Here is a 7544-nt window from a genome sequence, read left to right on the forward strand (position 1 = left end):
ACATTTCCGTTTAAGGTCGTACACATTTATGTTTAACGTCGTCCATGTTTTGTGTTTTTTTGATACTTTTTCGCAACGTTAGGGTCATATTTGAGATCCGAAATACATGAAGTGCCAATAAGATACATGAGATATACATGAAGGTCATTTTTGCACCTTTTCTCTAGTAATTAAGATATGAGGCATTGTTCTGATAATTTTCGATACTGTTAAGATATAAGGCATTATTCTGATAATTTTCGATACGATCTAAAAGAGCGAAGCCAAAATTGAGTTTTAATAGAGATTTTGATCCTTTGAGGTCTTTTGCCTATCACTCCTTGTGGTAGTGCTTAATAAATCATCATTTATCCAAAAAAAATTATACAAAAATTTAAAGTTTATTATTAAATTTTAGAATAATAAAATTTTAAAGGAGTTTTTGAAGAAGAAAAAAATAAAGGGGGCCAATCATATAAAGTTCAAATTAATATTATATTTTTTATAAAAAAGAAAAATTACAATTATGTTTTTAAAAAAAAATTGGAGGCTAGGGTCCCCTTAGGCAAACCCTTGCTCCACCTTTCTGATAATCTGTTTATACACGATATAAAATTAAGCGAATTTTCATATGAGATCAGATTATAAGCGGATAATTTTTTCATGACACAGTTAATAGTAAGATAAACACATCTAGAACATGTTTAAATATATTTATTTATAATGTCAATTTATTAATTTATTATATGTCTTTTCATGCTTTTTATTAATAGTGTCAATTTGTTAATTTGCTATATTTATTAATAGTGTCAATTTGTTAAATATATGTTTAAATATAATTATTCATAGTGTCAATTGTTTTTTTGATAATTGAAAAGGAGGAAGTGTTTGTGAGAGGAATTGAACCCACGATCTTAACAGTTTATTATCCAGCACCTATACCATTTGATCTACAACTTGCTGGTATTAATAGTGTCAATTTGTTAATTTTTGATACGATTCACAGGATCTCAACAAAAATTGAGTTTTAATAGGGGCTGAATTATACAAAAATTTAAAGTTAATTCTTAAATTTTAGAATAACAAAATTTTAATGGAGTTTTTGAAAAAGAAAAAAATAAAGGGGGCCAATCATATTAATTCAAATTAATATTATACTTTTTATAAAAAAAAAATTAAAACACTTTATAATTAAAAAAAAATGGAGGCCAGGATCCCCTTAGGTAAACCCTTGCTCCGCCTTTTTGATAATCCATTTATACACGACATGAAATTAAGCAAATTTAAATTGAATTTATATGAGATTATATCATAAGCAAATAATTTATTCATGACACAGCTAATAGTAAAAAATTGTTTAAAATATTTATTAATAGTGTCAATTTGTTAGCTAATTATATGTCTTTTCATGTTTTTTACTCCCTTCGTCCTACAAAAATACGTCACCTTTTATTTTTAGTTAATAATTTTAAAACTAACCGTCTTAATTACTCCTAATAAATATGGAGAATGATTTATAACCCATCTTTTTAAATCAACTATTTTCACACCCATTACGTGACAAAGTTTAATTCGTCCAATTCCCACCCAAAAATGTATATCTCAAAAAATATAATTTAATCAATTCATTGTTTGATTGCCACGTCAGGCGGTATAAAAAGGTGGATTAAAAGTGTTGGGTTATATAGCATTACTCAATAAAAATACATTATTATTTTCAATTTAATTAACTGCCCCATATTTCAATATGGAATAAATATTAATTTTTAATACCAATACAAAATACATCAATCCAAAAAATTATCAATATATTATTTATTTATTTAAAAATTTATTAAAGGCAAAAATAGAAAAATACATAAATAAACTATTTTTAACTAATCTAACAATTTTTTTTTTTAATTTTTGTGTTTGTCCAAGGCCTATTTTTATGGAACGGAGGGAGCATTAATAGTGCCAATTTGTTAACTTGCTATATTTATTAATAGTGTCAATTTGTTAAATATATATTGATAGGAGTAGAAATACTCCTATATTCTATTTGTTTTATATGTCATATATGTGCATTTGACGTTGGTTTTGAGCTTCTTTGTACTCATTTTTGTGTATGAGCATTTCAGGCATAATGTGGGAGTTTTTCATGATATTCAAGCCATTTGTAAGCCATTTTGATCATAATTGAAGTTTTGAAGAAAGTTGTGCGAAAATCCGATGAAAATAGACGCCGAGAGCACAATTTCCTACTTGTGAATTTGACCCCGCTGCATTGATTGAAGATTTTGGAATATTTAAAGACTTCTAATGAATTTATATTCTTCACAAGAAATAAATTAGACATCCTAAACTTTCCATAGAATTAAGAATCGACTCATTCCGACGTTTCTACACCGAGTTATGACCTTTTGAAGTAGACAGTTGTGCAGCAGAAAAAGTGCACGAACGTATAATTTAAAGTACACGAACGTGTACTTTGGCCGAAGGGAAATTGATGGCGAAACTGAAGAAAAAAGTGAAAAAATGGCTAAGTGTTGGGGTGCACGAACGTGTACCTATAAAGCACGGACGTGCACCCCCAAAATCAACAAAATGTGCACGAACGTGCACCAAAGTGCACGAATGTGCACTTGAGGGTTCCTGCGATCTGTTTTGGACAAAAAATGCCCCGAAACATTGCCAAACACCACCAAACTCAAGGGCACTTCTGGGTTTTCATTTAAACTCGACCTAAAGTCATTCTCTGAGCCAAAAGACATATAAATACCGCATTAAGACATTGAAGGAAGGGTTCGCTTAGTTCGCCACATTAGAAATTAGTTTTTACATTAGTTTAGCTTAGTTTTTGATATTCGTTCACTGTTTTAGTTTGTATTCTGGATTTTCTACACTATTGTTTTGGGATTATTGTCGACTAAGGTACGATTATTATTAAGAGATTAATTTTATTGTTTCTTATTCAGCCATGAATTCTTATTACATTATTGTTGAACTTTCTTTGAATATGTGTAGCTAAATCCTCCATTGGGGATTATTAATGGGATTTATGTTTTTTTTTAACAAATTGGATTGGTGGGTTTTTGTTCTTATCGTGTTTTAATTATTGTTCTTAAAGCTTGATTTTATTTGGCCAATTTATTCATTATTATGTGTTTTGATTTTAACTCGAGAGAGTAAAACTGGAATAGACCAACATAATTAAGAACGTAGGAGTTAATTGCGCGAGAGTGAATTGACGAGTATGTATTCTTAGGGCTTACTTAATAAACATTAATTGATTAGTAATTTAGGTCAATCATTGTGCGAGAGTGAGTAATTAGCCTGTTACTAGTTTGTTATCTGTTTTTGCCTACAATTGCTCGAGAGAGAATTTTAGGTGCTTACGATTAGTCTGAACTTTAGTAGAACAACCAAATCCATATTCCAATCTGATTAAACAGCATAATGAAAGTTAATAATCCCTATTCTTTCCATTATTGTTAAAACCTTATTTCCATTACAACTTTTATTAATTTTATCCATAATTGTTATTTCAGTTTATTTAGTTTAATAACAACATTCAAATATCTTTTTGGCTATTCAAATTGAGTTTTCTAACTGGTTGTCTGTAGAAGCTTTCTCTGTGGGTATGATATCCGGACTTCGCAGTCTGTTTTACAAGTTGGCATACGTACGCTTGCGTATTTTTACCAACATATATATTTAAATATATTTATTAATAGTGTCAATTTGTTTTCGATAACTAGGAATGGGGGAGCGCTTGTGAGAGGAATTGAATCCACGACCTTGACAATTTGTTGTCCAGCGCCTATACCATTTGAGTTAGAAGAAAATTTTAGGTAAACCGAGTCTACCATATCATCCATAGATTAAGCCAATCACGTTATAACACTTCATTAAAATAATGGCAATAAATATGCTCAGATTTTTTTATGATATTACAATATTACCATCAATTTTAATGAGATGTTATAACGTGATTAACTTAGTCTATGGACAGTGACGAAGCCAGCCCGAAAATTCAGGTAGGACACAAATTCAATTTAAAAAAATCAAAGTATTATACCACAAAAAAGATAACTAAAATATATAATTATTGAATTTTCTAATGTAAAATAAAATGGAAAGTTAAAAACCGCATTATATAAAAATGTATTAATTTTTATTATTGTTTTAAAAACATGTTTATTTTTTTTTTCAAAATATTGATGATTTTTAAGAGTAGTTTGTTGCATACAATAATTAATTATATAAATCAACTTAAATTGCTTCTAAATTAAAGTTATAAATTTATATTCAAAAACTTACGTACTTTCAAAGCAAAAGCCGATGAGTGGCGTTAATTTTTTTAGATTAATGGAAGAGGATTTAAAAAAAATAAAAAAATAAAACAAATTTACTGTATTTGAAAAGAGTTAAAAACATTAAAAAAAAATTGAATAAAAAAATATTGAACATTTTAGAATTAGAATTTAATTATACAACCAAAGAAATTTCTTCAGCTGATTTATGTAATATTAGAATTTATTACACATTTTGATTTCCTGGACAATTCTAATCTTAGTAGTATATATACGCCATCAAAAGAAATTATACATGGCTAATACTTATTAAAGTTTAAACTACCTTAGGAGATTAGATTATTAGTTTAGAAATAAGAATAATATATGAGGTAGGGCCAGGGAGGCATCCGTCTATGTCTATGGATGATGTGATAGATAGGACGATTAAAAGGCTAATGATATTAATAGACGTTTAAACTAAGAACATAAATGACGTAAGTAACGTTAAAAATGAAATGTTGAATTTAATAAATAAAATGGTTATAGGAAATTTATTAGGGCTGTCCTAAATGTATTATAAGGTTAATAAAATAGTCATTTTAAACAAATTGTAAAATGTTGTTTTTGTAACTTGTCCGAATCGAATATGAATCGATAGGCGACGCTTGGTGAATTAAGTCACGTTTCGATTAAGATTAAGGTTGAACCTAAAGTAAGGATACTAAGGGTTATATATGCTATTTTAAACTCAAATTTGCTAAGGGAAAATATATTAAGGTGAAGCATTTTGAGGTTTAAACACGAAAAGACGAAATTGACGTAACAACGCAACGAAGCGAATGTAGACATTTGAGCGAGTTTTATAGGATTGATTGGGCATTATAGATGGGTTTAAGTTAAGAAGACTTAACTTAATATAGTAATTAATAGTTTTGATTTTATAATGCCAATGAGATATAAATGTATTTTGAACCTCGTTTGTAACAGACAAACCGAGAGGCGAAGGGATCGACGGTTTTGGCCTAGGAGTATTCGGCCAAGACTAATGCGTATAAACAATTTGGATTGGAAAGCAAGGAGTGAGTATACTTTACTCTCGCGTATTATTACGCTATTAGTATATTATAAAATATTTTATTTATAAGTTATAAAAATACATCGCATTATATAATAACTATTGTGATTTGAAATTATATGAATTAAATGGTTATTCTACCGTGAGATACACAGAATATAACTTGTTATATATATATATATATATACATATATATATATATATATATAGACGAGTATATATATATATATATATATATATATATATATATATATATATATATATATTAATAGTTTATGTTTGATAATTAAATTGTGAATTGATTTATTATATATGTGGGAATGAATTACATATTTGGTGTTGGATCAAATTGAGTGGTGTTTTGGTTGTTGTTTGTTCTATGTTTGACATTTTGTAAAAGTGGACTTCGTGGCTACTATTTGAGCCATCCAATTACACATTCATTTAACAAATTAAATACCAATATGTGGATAATTTGTTAAACGAACGGTAGCAATAATAAATAATAAACATAAAATAATAAAAAAATAAAGAAATTACTTATAGTTGGTAGCGGCTAATGTGTTATAAATATTACCTTCATTTTATAGGAAAGTAAAAATTGAAATATCGAGATCATTCAGAGCAACAATCACCATAGTAGAATACCTGATTATTTAAATTAAAAACAATGATAAAAATAATTCGATCTTACCTGACAGTAGCGGTGTCCAATGAGGTAGCCGAGGAAGGAAGTGAGCTAGAGGGGCCATTTGAGAAGCCCCTCTTGCATAAGTAAACGTGATAAAGAAAACTCGCCATATGTGATAGAAACACTCATAAAGGGGCAATAAACACCCAATTGGGGATGGAATTTTTCTTAAAAATGACTAAAAAAATTCATAAAGTATACAAAAAATATATTGATTTAAAAATTAAATAAAACTCATAAAACATGAAAAAAATCACTCAAACATCAGATATTTGTTTTTTAGTAATTACGTCAAAGACTTGATCTCCAATTCTCATTTCCATGGATGAGTTTTATGCAACAAGTTGTTAACGAGAATAAGACATCCATTGAAAATTCTAGCAATTTACATCTCAACAATTTCAATTCTGAATTCACAACTAAACAATCAACACCACACGGTTATCATCAATATGCAGTTTAATTATTATTATGATGATATGTTTTAGGGTTATTATTAATATTTTCAACAGTTGGTAATGGTGTTTCATAAGAGAACATTCATTTCAATTTTTCCTTTTTCTTTAAACTTCAAAAGGGAACAAATTTTTTTTAATAGTAGATACAGAAATGAACAATTCAAAAAGAGTATAATGGGTTAAGTTAGAGTTTATATCTTTAATTATGATAAAAAACATGAATAAACACAAATTTAATTTTAGAAAGAGATATCAAAATATGAGAAGAAAATAATTGGATGTAAACAACATAAAATTAAATGATAAACCAAATTCAAAATCTATATCTTTTTTCAAATGAAAATTTAAGCCAAGAAAACTGAAATTATAATTTTCAAATTTTTAGGTTATTATGAGAATGACTTTTTTTATTGTTTTCATTGAATTGAAATTTTACTTTTGCATTTTAATGAAACATATACATTTTCATCTAGATTTTAATTGGATTTTTAAAATTTACAGGCGAATGAGAAAGTTATAAAAGTTCAGTATTTGAAATTTTGGTTTCTACTTTGTATCTTCAAATAAAAATTTGGTGACTTTTAAAAACCAAAATAGGTGTATTTTTTGATTCCTTGTTGGCAATTCATGCACACTGATGATATATAAAAGCAGTTATTATAAAAAAAAATATAAAAAAACAGTTACCATTATACGGATGATAAAGGCATGAAGACAAGAAGATCTTCCACTGTTGCTTCATCTCTATTTATGTTGAAACGCATATTTGTCGAGGCCAGTTTTGTTACTTTAGCAATTTGTCCCAGTGAAGGCCGTGCCCAAACGTCGCCGTGATATATTGTCTCAAGTTAAACCCTCCAAAGTTAAAACTTTAAATCTGCCGGATAAATCTCCATCTTCTCTAAACACATTGGAATTGAGAGTGGAGTGGAATTTGACGTCTTGTTTGCGAAAGAAAGTGGACTTGGAAGGAAAGGGATGGAGAGTAAAAAAAATATATTTATTAATAGTGTCAATTTGTTAACTTGTTATATGTGATTTAAAATTTTTGAATTAAGAATGAA

Source organism: Mercurialis annua, linkage group LG1-X (assembly GCF_937616625.2).
Source record: "Mercurialis annua linkage group LG1-X, ddMerAnnu1.2, whole genome shotgun sequence".
NCBI lineage: Eukaryota > Viridiplantae > Streptophyta > Magnoliopsida > Malpighiales > Euphorbiaceae > Mercurialis > Mercurialis annua.